The sequence below is a fragment of the Scyliorhinus canicula genome, chromosome 12 (genome assembly GCF_902713615.1).
Source record: "Scyliorhinus canicula chromosome 12, sScyCan1.1, whole genome shotgun sequence".
Lineage (NCBI taxonomy): Eukaryota > Metazoa > Chordata > Chondrichthyes > Carcharhiniformes > Scyliorhinidae > Scyliorhinus > Scyliorhinus canicula.
The window spans coordinates 63,665,576-63,677,908 of NC_052157.1; the positions used below are offsets into that span (position 1 = coordinate 63,665,576).

The 12,333-nt window shown below is 54.5% G+C and overlaps 1 protein-coding gene across 3 annotated transcripts in view; it reads left to right on the plus strand.

Annotated features, from left to right (window-relative positions):
* Positions 1 to 12,333, plus strand: part of cadm4 (cell adhesion molecule 4) — a 547,921-nt gene that overhangs the window by 389,278 nt on the left and 146,310 nt on the right. The gene's annotated exons all lie outside the window — the stretch shown is intronic.

Below are 12,333 nucleotides of genomic sequence, written 5' to 3' on the forward strand. Positions count from 1 at the left end.
TAGGGATGGAGGTGGTTACAGAGATAGGGATGGGTGTCGGGATGGAGGTGGTTACAGAGATAGGGATGGGTGTAGGGATGGAGGTGGTCACAGAGATACAAATGGTTGTAGGGGCTGGAGGAGGTTACAGAGATAGGAAGGTTTGTAGGGGCTCGAGGAGGTTACAGAGAAAGGGAGGGTTGTTGGAGCTGGAGGAGGTTACAGAGATATGGATGGTTATAGGAATGGAGGTGGTTGCAGATATAGAAGGGGAGCAAGGAGGGTTTGAAAACAAAGATGATACTTTTAAAATGGAAGTGTTGGCAGACCTGGACCAATGTAGATGATTGCGTGATGAGGGAATGATGGATAATTGGGAATCATAATCAAATAGAACTTGGAGGCAGCGGAGTTTGGGATGAGCTGGAGTTTTTGGGGGGTCAAGGATAGGAACTCGGGCAGAAGAATATTGGAACAGTCAAATCATCCATGGAATGGGCAGGTGCTTCCTGACTTCTTCTTGCCTCAATCATGTGAGGAATCATTCTGCCTTCCTTACATGCACATATTTCTACTGCACGGCTTGCCCATTCACTCGCTGGCATCTGTGTGGAGACTGGGTGGACCTTCTTCTGCTGGGTCCATTCAGCTCCGCATGTCTCGTATTGTGACTGGTCAGGGTCGCAGGCATGGGGGCAGGTGGGGGTCGCGCATAGATAATCCAGGTTTCCTGCTCATTGCAGCCCAGTGATACCCACTGTACCTTGGGCCCCCTCTCCAGTCCTGATAAATAGAGTGATTTGCAACCGCCCCTATTAATCAAACAGACCACTGATTTTTAATAATAATAATCTTTATTCGTGTCACAAGTAGGCTTACATTAACACTGCAATGAAGTTACTGTGAAAATCCCCAAGTCGCCACACTCCGGCGCATGTTCGGGTACACTGAGGGAGAATTCAGAGTGTCCAAATTACCCCGAACAGCCCGTCTTTCGGGACTTGTGGGAGGAAACCAGAGCACCCGGAGGAAACCCACGCAGACACAGGGAGAATGTGCAGACTCCGCACAGACAGTGACCCAAACCAGGAATCAAACCTGGGTCCCTGGCGCTGTGAAGCAACAGTGCTAACCCCTCTTCCAGGAAGATAAGGATATTCCTTTCCACCCTTTTACGGCAGCACAGCAACAGAAGTAGGGCCTTTGTCCCCTCAAACCTGAACTGCCATTCTGTTGTAACTTTTTTTAAATTTAGAGGACCCAATTTTTTTTCATTTCCAATTAAGGGGCAATTTAACGTGGCCAATCCACTTGCCCTGCATTTCTTTGGGTTGTGGGGCTGAGACTCACGCAGACACGAGGAGGATGTGTAAACTCCACACAGACAGTGACCCGGGGTCGGGATCGAACCCGGGTCCTCGGCGCCGTAAGCAGCAGTGCTAACTACTGTGTCACCGAGCTGCCCTCTTCAAAAACCTAATAACGAGTCTGTAAGAATCAATTGCTCTGCTGTGTAAATTGAGGGGATTTTGCAGTGACTGATTGTCTCTAGTCACTGCTCTTAAATTGGGTTGCCTGAAGGCGTGTGGTCATGTTCAGTACAATTCTCGCTCTTCCAAAACCATTTTGGTATATAGCAAAGACTTGCATTTATATAGCAACTTTCACCACCTCAGCAAGTCCATTACAGCATTTCACAGCCAATGACGGGCTAAATGCAGAAATCCAACACCCAATTTGCACACAGCTAGATCCCACTAACAGCAGTGTGTGAAGAACACAAAAAGGGAATAGGGATAACCCTGGGAATTACAGGCCAGTTAGTCTTACTTCGGTGTCAGGCAAAGTAATGGAAAGGATACTGAGGGATAGGATTTTGAGCATCTGGAAAGACACTGCTTGATTAGGGATAGTCAGCACGATTTGTGAGGGGTAGGTCTTGCCTCACAAGTCTTATTGAATCCTTTGAGGAGGTGACCAAGCCCGTGGATGAAGGTAAAACAGTTGATGGAGTGTACATGGATTTTAGTAAGGCATTTGATAAGGTTCCCCATGGTAGGCTTGTGCAGAAAGTAAGGAGGCATGGGATAGTGGGAAATTTGGCCAGTTGGATGACACACAGGCTAACCGATAGAAGTCAGAGAGTGGTGGTGGATGGCAAATATTCAGCCTGGAGCCCAGTTACCAGTGGCGTACCGCAGGGATCAATTCTGGGTCCTTTGCTGTTTGTGATTTTCATTAATGACTTGGATGAGGGAGTTGAAGGGTAGGTCAGTAAATTTGCAGATGATACGAAGATTGGTGGAGTTGTGGATAGTGAGAAGGGCTGTTGTCGGCTGCAAAGAGACATAGATAGGATGCAGAGCTGGGCTGAGAAGTGGTAGATGGAGTTTAACCCTGAAAATTGTGAGGTTGTCCTTTTTGGAAGGACAAATATGAATGCGGAATACAGGGTTAACAGTAGGGTTCTTGGCAATGTGGAGGAGCAGAGAGATCTTGGGGTCTATGTTAATAGATCTTTGAAGGTGCCACTCAAGTGGATAGATCTGTGAAGAAGGCCTATGGTGTGCTAGCGTTCATTAGCAGAGGGATTGAATTTAAGAGCCGTGAGGTGATGATGCAGCTGTACAAAACCTTGGTAAGGCCACATATGGAGTACTGTGTACAGTTCTGGTCGCCTCATTTTAGGAAGGATGTGGTAGCTTTGGAAAAGATGCAAAGGAGATTTACCAGGATGTTGCCTGGAATGGAGAGTAGGTCTTATGAGGAAAGGTTGAGTGTGCTAGGCCTTTTCTCATTAGAACGGAGAAGGATGAGGGGCGACTTGATAGAGGTTTATAAGATGATCAGGCGAATAGATAGCAGTAGACAGTCAGAGACGTTTTCCCTGGGTGGAACAAACTATTACAAGGGGACATAAATTTAAGGTGAATGGTGGAAGATATAGAGGGGATGTCAGAGGTAGGTTCTTTACCCAGAGAGTAGTGGGGGCATGGAATGCACTGCCTGTGGAGATAGTTGAGTCGGAAACATTAGGGACCTTCAAGCGACTATTGGATAGGTACATGGATTACGGTAGAATGATGGGGTGTAGATTAATTTGTTCTTAATCGAGGACAAATGTTTGGCACAACATGATGGGCCGAAGGGCCTGTTCTGTGCTGTATTTCTCTATATTCAAACCCTCATCTGCTGTCTCAGTATTGACCCTCCAACAGGATGATGAAGACTGCAGAGCGTGCCCAACCCGTACTCGTCTGGGGTCTATCATACACCTCTCTGGGGCAGCCCAGGGCCCCGGCTTAACGTGTCACTTCACTGCCGGCACCACTGACAGTAGTGACTCTCTCAGAACTGACCCTCTGACAGTGCAGCACTCCCTCAGTACTGACCCTCTGACAATGCAGCACTCCCTCAGTACTGACCCTCTGACAGTGCAGCACTCCCTCAGTACTGACCCTCTGACAGTGCAGCACTCCCTCAGTACCAACCCTCTGACAGTGCAGCACTCCCTCAGTACTGACCCTCTGACAGTGCAGCACACCCTCAGTACTGACCCTCTGACAGTGCAGCACTCCCTCAGTACTGACCCTCTGACAGTGCAGCACTCCCTCAGTACCAACCCTCTGACAGTGCAGCACTCCCTCAGTACTGACCCTCTGACAGTGCAGCGCTCCCTCAGTACTGACCCTCCCACAGTGCAGCACTCCCTCAGTACTGACCCTCTTACAGTGCAGCGTACCCTCAGTACTGACCCTCTGACAGTGCAGCACTCCCTCAGTACTGACCCTCTGACAGTGCAGCACGCCCTCAGTACGGACCCTCTGACAGTGCAGCACTCCCTCAGTATTGACCCTCTGACAGTGCAGCACTCCCTCAGTACTGACCCTCTGACACTGCAGCGCTCCCTCAGTACTGACCCTCTGACAGTGCAGCCCTCCCTCAGTACTGATCCTCTGACAGTGCAGCACTCCCTCAGTACTGACCCTCTGACAGTACAGCACTCCCTCAGTACTGACCCTCTGACAGTACAGCACTCCCTCAGTGCTGACCCTCTGACAGTGCAGCACTCCCTCAGTACTGACACTCTGACAGTGCAGCACTCCCTCAGTACTGACCCTCTGACGGTGCAGCACTCTCTCATTACTGACCCTCTGATGGTTCAGCCCTCCCTCAGTACTGACCCTCTGACAGTGCAGCACTCCCTCAGTACTGACCCACTGACGGTTCAGCCCTCTCTCAGTACTGACCCTCTGACAGTGCAGCACTCCCTCAGTACTGACCCTCTGACAGTGCAGCACTCCCTCAGTACTGACACTCTGTGATGTACCATCAATTCGACTCAAGACACAATTAGGATCCAAACTGTGGCTTTAATCAGCTAGTTGTTAGCCCGGTGGTCGACTACAGAGTAAGGCCGACCGCTGGGAACTCTGGGTACATATACCCCACCTCGGAAGCGGGGCCTACTTGCCTCTCGAACAATTGGAGAGCAGTCACATGACTAGTCCCAGCCAATCGGACGAGAGGCACATGACCATCCAGAGCCAATGGGAAGCCAGTGGTCTGCACCAATGGCAGTGCTCATATCCATACCACCACATTCACCCCTTGTGGAGAAAGAAGGCGGGGTGGGGGTGTAAGTGGGAGAGAGAGAGAGGGGGTGGGTCTGAGGACTGGTGGTATGAGCAGCGAAAGTCGATAAAGGTGGGCTGCCCACTGGCTCGTGGCAAAAACAGTACTACTACTATTAACTACTAACAACAGAATAACAGAAAATGTCCAAACAAAAGTCCCATGGCCGCATGAGATGGACACGATCAGCCTGTCGGGTGCCCGTGGTGTTCTGGAGGACCATCACAGTGGATCCGGTGACGTCGGGCCGATGGTTGTCCTTGCCTCCGGGAGCGTCGGTCGTAGATGTGCCTCCATACTCCGGGCCGGTGGTGGAGACGCTGTAATCAGGGAAGAGGGGGCATGTGCGCTGGGTCGTGGGGGAGCGGGGGGAATTGGGGTTGGGGGGGAGGTGTTGAGTAGTGGGGGACGGCCGGACGCCGGTGGGTGCCAGGTGCCGAAGCGAGGCCGTATCCTGCCGACCGTCGGGATACTCTACGTACGCATACTGCGGGTTGGCGTGGAGTAACTGGACTCGGTCAACCAACAGGTCGGACTTGTGCACCCGCACATGCTTCCAGAGCAAGATAGGCCCGGGGGTGGCCAGCCAGGTCGGGAGTGGGGATCCTGAGGACGACTTCCTGGGGAAAACGAGAAGACGTTCATGAGGTGTTTGATTAGTGGTAGTACAGAGGAGAGACCGGATCGAATGCAGGGCGTTGGGGATGATCTCTTGCCAACGGGGAACAGGGAGATCTCTGGACCGTAGGGCCAGCAGGATGGTCTTCCAAATGGTGCCATTCTCCCGCTCGACCTGACCGTTACCCCGGGGTTATAACTGGTCGTCCTGCTAGAGGCTATGCCCCTGCTGAGCAGGAATTGACGCAGTTCGTCACTCATAAAGGAGGACCCCCCGGTCTCTGTGGATGTACTCGGGGTAACCGAACAGGGAGAAGATGGATAGGAGGGCCTTTATGACGGTTGTCGTGGTCATGTCGGGACAGGGGATGGCGAAAGGGAAGCGGGAGTATTCGTCGATAACACTCAAAAAATAAGTGTTACGGTTGTTGGAAGGGAGGGGACCCTTGAAGTCTATACTGAGACGTTCAAAGGGGCGGGATGCCTTGATCAGATGCGCTCATTCGGGGCGGTAGAAGTGCAGTTTGCACTCGGCGCAGACATGGCAGTCCCTGGTGACGGTCCTGACTTCCTCAACGGAGTAGGGCAGGTTACGGGTCTTAATAAAATGGCAAAAATGGGTGACCCCTGGATGGCAGAGGTCCGTGTGGAGGGAGCGGAGGCGGTCAATCTGCGCACTGGCGCAGATACCGCAGGATAGGGCATCGGGAGGCTCGTTGAGCTTCCCAGGACGATACAAGATATCGTAGTTGTACGTGGACAACTCGATCCGCCACCGCAAGATCTTGTCGTTCTTGATCTTGCCCCTCTGTGCATTATCGAACATGAAAGCTACTGACCTTTGGTCTGTGAGGAGGGTAAACCTCCTGCCGGCCAGATAGTGCCTCCAATATCGCACAGCTTCGACTATGGCCTGTGCCTCCTTTTCCACCGAGGAATGGCGGATTTCGGAAGCGTGGAGGGTTCGTGAAAAGAAGGCTACGGGTCTGCCCGCTTGGTTCAGGGTGGCCGCCAGAGCTACGCCAGACGCGTCGCTCTCGAACTGGAATGGGAGGGACTTGTCGTTAGCATGCATCATGGCCTTTGCGATATCCGCTTTGATGCGGCTAAAGGCCTGGCGGGCCTCCATCGACAGGGGAAAGGAGGTGGACTGGATGAGGGGGCGGGCTTTGTCTGCGTAGTTGGGGACCCACTGGGCGCAATATGAGAAGAAGCCCAGGCAGCGTTTGAGGGATTTGAGGGAGTTGGGGAGGGGAAGTTCCATCCGGGGGCGCATGCGTTCGAGATCGGAGCCTATCACTCCGTTACGCACTACGTAGCCAAGGATGGCTAGATGGTCGGTGCTAAACACGCACTTATCCTTATTGTAAGTTAAATTAAGGCGTTTTGCGGTTCGGAGGAATTTTTGGAGGTTGATGTCGTGGTCCTGCTGGTCATGGCCGCAGATGGTGACGTTATCGAGATACGGGAAGGTGGCCCGTAAACCGTGCATGTCGACCATTCGGTCCATCTCCCGTTGGAAGACCGAGACTCCATTTGTGACACTGAATGGAACCCTGAGGAAGTGGTAGAGGCGCCCATCTGCCTCAAACGCAGAGTACTTTCGGTCACTCACGCGGAGGGGAGCTGGTGGTAGGCGGACCTAAGGTCCACCGTGTAAAAGACTTTGTATTTCGCGATCCTGTTAACCAGGTCGGAAATACGGGGGAGAGGATACGCGTCCAGCTGTGTAAACCTGTTGATGGTCTGACTGTAATCAATGACCATTCGGTTTTTCTCCCCAGTCTGAACTACCAGCACTTGGGCTCGCCAGGGACTGTTGCTGGCCTCGATGACTCCTTCCTTAAGGAGCCTCTGGACCTCGGACCCGATGAAGGTCCGGTCCTGGGCACTGTATCGTCTGCTCCGCGTGGTGGCAGGTTTACAATCTGGGGTGAGATTAGCAAACAAGGAAGGGGGGTCCACTTTGAGGCTCGCGAGGCTGCAGACAGTAAGGTGGGGGGGGGGGATAGGACAGCCGAATTGGAAGGTTAAGCTCTGCAGGTTGCACTGGAAATCCAGGCCCAAGAGTGCCGGAGCGCATAGACGGGGGAGGATGAGGGGTTTGAAGTTTTTGAAAACCCTCCCCTGGACCGTGAGGTCCGCTATGCAGCACCCAGTGATTTGGACGGAGTGCGAACCCGAGGCCAATTCAATTTTATGTTTAACTGGATGGATGGGGAGCGCGCAGAGTCTTACCGTGTCGGGGTGGATGAACCTTTCCGTGCTCCCGGAGTCCAGCAGGCATCTCGTTTTGTGTCTGTTGAGCTGGACCATTGTCGTAGTCCTGGCGAGCGTGCGTGGTCGCGGCTGGTCGAGTTTGATGGAAGCAAGTCGTGGTGAGAGTTCCAGATCCTCCTCGGTGGCAGAGTAATTGCTGGCAGGGCCTTCCGTGTTGGCCCAAGATGGCGGCGCCCAGGACCCGCACGTGGATTCGGGGTCCCAAGATGGCGGCGCCCAGGACCCGCACGTGGATTCGGGGTCCCAAGATGGCGGCGCCCATGGCCCGCACATGGCGTCCGGGGCCCAAGATGACGGCGCCTGTTGGAACCTCGTGGCGGCTGGGGGCAGTGTCAGCGGCATCTGCGGGCCGGTCGGGGCAGCCGAGACAGCCGGGAGCGAGGGTCGGGAGGCCCGTGGGCCGCTGCGGGGGCCGGGAGGCAGGCCGGAGAGGCCGGTGTGCGGCGCTGGGCCCTAGGGGGGCCCGATGGGGGGGGCGATCTGCGGTCGCTGCGCGGAACAGCGGCGACTGACTTGGTCTGGCAGACCACCGCGTAGTGGCCCTTCATCCCGCAGCTCTTGCACAGAGCGGAGCGGGCCGGGCAGCGCGGGCGGGGGTGCTTGGAGAGACCACAAAAATAGCAGCGGGGCCCCGCTAGTTTGTCGGAGCGACCCGCAGCGCAGGCTTGGGGGGGGGGTCAGGGTCCACGGAGGACGGGGGTGGCACATGCCATGAAGTCCAGGGGCCGGCGGCATATGCGCGGGCGTTCAGGTCAGCAACCTCCAGGGAGGTTGCAAGAGTCCGTGCCTCAGCTAGGCTGAGGGTGTTCTTCTCCACCAATCGTTGGCGGATAGAAGGGGACTGCATGCCAGCAACGTAAGCGTCTCTAATTAAAAGTTCCATGTGCTCAGTCGCCGAAACTTGGAGACATGCACACATTCTCCCTAGAGCTGCGAGGGCCTGGTAAAACTCGTCAAGTGACTCACCAGGGAACTGTTGTCTAGTCGTCAGGAGATGCCGTGCGTAAACTTCGTTGACCGGCCGGAGAAAGTGTCCTTTGAGAATCTCCATGGCCGCATCATAATCGCTTTCGTCCTCAATCATTGAATATACCGCCGTACCCACGCACGAGTGGAGGATGTGGAGTTTCTGCTCCTTGGTGGGCTTGCCGGCTGCAGTCATCAGGTAACTATTAAAACACGCCTGCCAGTGTTTAAAGATTGCAGACGCATTTGCAGGATGTGGTCTGGTGCGGAGGCAGTCAGGCTTGATGCGAAGCTCCATTCCAAAATTCTAGCTGATTAAATTGATGTACCATCAATTCGACTCAAGACACAATTAGGATCCGAACTGTGGCTTTAATCAGCTAGTTGTTAGCCCGGTGGTCGACTACAGAGTAAGGCCGACCGCCAGGAACTCTGGGTACTTATACCCCACCTCGGACGCGGGTCTTACTTGCCTCTCGACCAATTGGAGAGCAGTCACATGACTAGTCCCAACCAATTGGACGAGAGGCACATGACCAGCCAGAGCCAATGGGAAGCCAATGCTCTGCACCAATGGCAGTGCTCATAACCATACCACCACACTCTGACAGTGCAGCACTCTCTCAGTACTGACCCTCTGACAGTGCAGCACAGCCTCAGTACTGACCCTCTGACAGTGCAGCACTCCCTCAGTACTGACCATCTGACAGTGCAGCACTCCCTCAGTACTGACCCTCTGACAGTGCAGCATTCCCTCAGTACTGACCCTCTGACAGTGCAGCACTCCCTCAGTACTGACCCTCTGACAGTGCAGCACTCCCTCAGTACTGACCATCTGACAGTGCAGCACTCCCTCAGTACTGACCCTCTGACAATGCAGCACTCCCTCAGTATTGACCCTCTGACAGTGCAGCACTCCCTCAGTACTGACCCTCTGACCGTGCAGCACTCCCTCAGTACTGACCCTCTGACCATGCAGCACTCCCTCAGTACTGACCCTCTGACCGTGCAGCACTCCCTCAGTACTGACCCTCCGACACTGCAGCACTCTCTCAATTCGTAGTCCTTGTGAATGAAAATATGACTGTTTGGTGAGCAGAAGATAATTTATCACAGGCGGCTCAGTGAGCACTCACAGAATGAGCAAATGATGTTCTGTTGTTGGGAAGGTGTGTTTCCAACATCGCGTCATTTATAAAACTCCTGTTGTGTACAAGCTAATCCTTTGGTGCAACGATCTGTTACTCACCATGTGCAATGGGCTCTGTGCCCTGAATATCTAAGATAGCTCCCTTTTCAAGTTACAAGATCAGCCGGCCTGCTGCTGTGCCAGTGAGAGGCTACTCGGTCATCATTCTGACACTCGAGCTCGAACAAGGCCAATCTATAGAGCCTCAGCCATGCCATGTCCTGCACAATTCTGGTGTTCTCATCTTGAGAACACCTACATTTCACAATGTTCATCCTTCTTTTCAATCGTTCCTGTCCCACCAACACCACTCCCTGAGCGGGATTCTACAATAATGGGGCTATGTCCCCACGCCCACAAAAAAACCCGTGTGAATCACTCTGGAGTACTGGAGTAAGTCCAGGATGATTCTGCGATTTCCAGGGGTCTAGCAGGGCCACGGAGTACTCCTCGCAACTCCGGCTGCCGATACGGGGCCCCGCACCTCCGGTCGGTGGTATGCACAGACGCACGGCAGCAGCCTCGGTCAGCCGCGCGACATGGGCGACCCATGGCGGATCGGCACCAAGAAGATAGGCCCGCCCCCAGATCGCGCGCGCCCGCTGATTTTTGGCCCACAATCAGAACCATGGCCGTCCTGGAGGCCCCACTCCCCAGGCGAAGGATCCCCCCGCCCCCCACCAGGGCGACCGCGGATTGTGTCCGCAATCACAACGTCGAGTGCCCGCCGGGTGGAACTATGAGAGAACCACGCCGGCTGAAACTCGGCCAGTTGACTTTGGAGAATCGCTGCAGGGGCCTTTTTCAATGGCCCCGACTGGCACCGCGTCGCCTGCGCGCACCCGATTCGCGGTGATTCTCCGGCCACCGGAGAATCGCAGGAGCAGCGTTGGACCCGATCGTGGGTTTGACGCCCATTCTCCACCCCCCGCGCTGAGCGCGATTCCGGCACGGAGGCTCGGAGAATCCCACCCTTATTACTGCAATCTCGGCCGCTCCTACAACCCTCCCTATCTCTGTAACCTCCTCCAGCCCCTGCAACCCTCCCTCTCACTGTAACCTCCTCCAGCCCCTACTACTCCCCCCTATCACTGTACCCTCCTCCAGCCCCTGCTACTCCCCCTTATCGCTGTAACCTCCTCCAGCCCCTACTACCCCTCCTTATCACTGTAACCTCCTCCAGCCACAACTACTCCCCTATCACTGCAACCTCCTCCAGCCACTACTACCCCCCCTTATCGCTGTAACCTCCTCCAGCCCCTGCTACCCCCCCCCCCCTTATCACTGTAACCTCCTCCAGCCCCTACTACTCCCCCTTATCACTGTAACCTCCTCCAGCCCCTACAACCCTCCCTATCACTGTAACCTCCTCCAGCCCCTACTACCTCCCCCTATCACTGTAACCTCCTCCAGCCCCTACTACCCCCCCCCCCCCTATCACTGTAACCTCCTCCAGCCCCTACTACTCTCCCTTAAGGCTGTAACCTCCTCCAGCCACTACTACTCCCCTATCACTGTAACCTCCTCCCGCCCCTACTACTCCCCTATCACTGTACCCTCCTCCAGCCCCTACTACTCCCCTATCTCTGTAACCTCCTCCAGCCCCTACTACTCCCCTATCACTGTACCCTCCTCCAGCCCCTACTACTCCCCCAATCACTGTAACCTCCTCCAGCTCCTACTACTCCCCCTTATCACTGTAACCTCCTCCAGCCACTCCTACTCCCCTATCACTGTAACCTCCTCCAGCCCCTACTACCCCCCTATCACTGTAACCTCCTCCAGCCACTACTGCTCCCCTATCACTGTACCCTCCTCCAGCCCCTACTACTCCCCCTTATCACTGTAACCTCCTCCAGCCCCTACTACCCCCCCTTATCACTGTAACCTCCTCCAGCCCCTACTACTCCCCCTTATCACTGTAACCTCCTCCAGCCACTCCTACTCCCCTATCACTGTAACCTCCTCCAGCCACTACAACCCTCCCTATCACTGTAACCTCCTCCAGCCACTACAACCCTCCCTATTTCTGTAACTCCTCCAGCCCCTACTACTCCCCCTAATCACTGTAACCTCCTCCAACCCCCACCACCTTCCCTTCCTTCTGAAACCTCCCCAGACCCTAACCTACTCCCTATCTCTGTAATGTCCTCCATCCCTACAACCCTCCCTATTTCTGTAACTCCCCCAGCCCCTGCTACTCCCCTTATCACTGTAACCTCCTCCAGCCCCCACCACCTTCCCTTCCTTCTGAAACCTCCCCAGCCCCTAACCTACTCCCTATCTCTGTAATGTCCTCCATCCCTGCAACACTCCCTTTCTCTATAACCACCTCCAGCCCTGACAAACCCCTCCCTCCCATCTCTGTAACCTCCTCCAGCCCACACATCCCTCCCTATCTCTGCAACCTCCTCCAGCCCACACATCCCTCCCTATCTCTGTAACCTCCTCCAGCCCACACATCCCTCCCTATCTCTGCAACCTCCTCCAGCCCACACATCCTTCCCTATCTCTGTAACTTCCTCCAGCCCACTCATCCCTCCCTATCTCTGTAACTTCCTGCACCTCCTGCAACACTCCCTATCTCAGCAGGCATAGATTTAAGGTAAGGAGCTGGAGATGAAGAGGGGATTTGAGGAAAAGTGTTTTCTCCCTGGGGTGCTGGG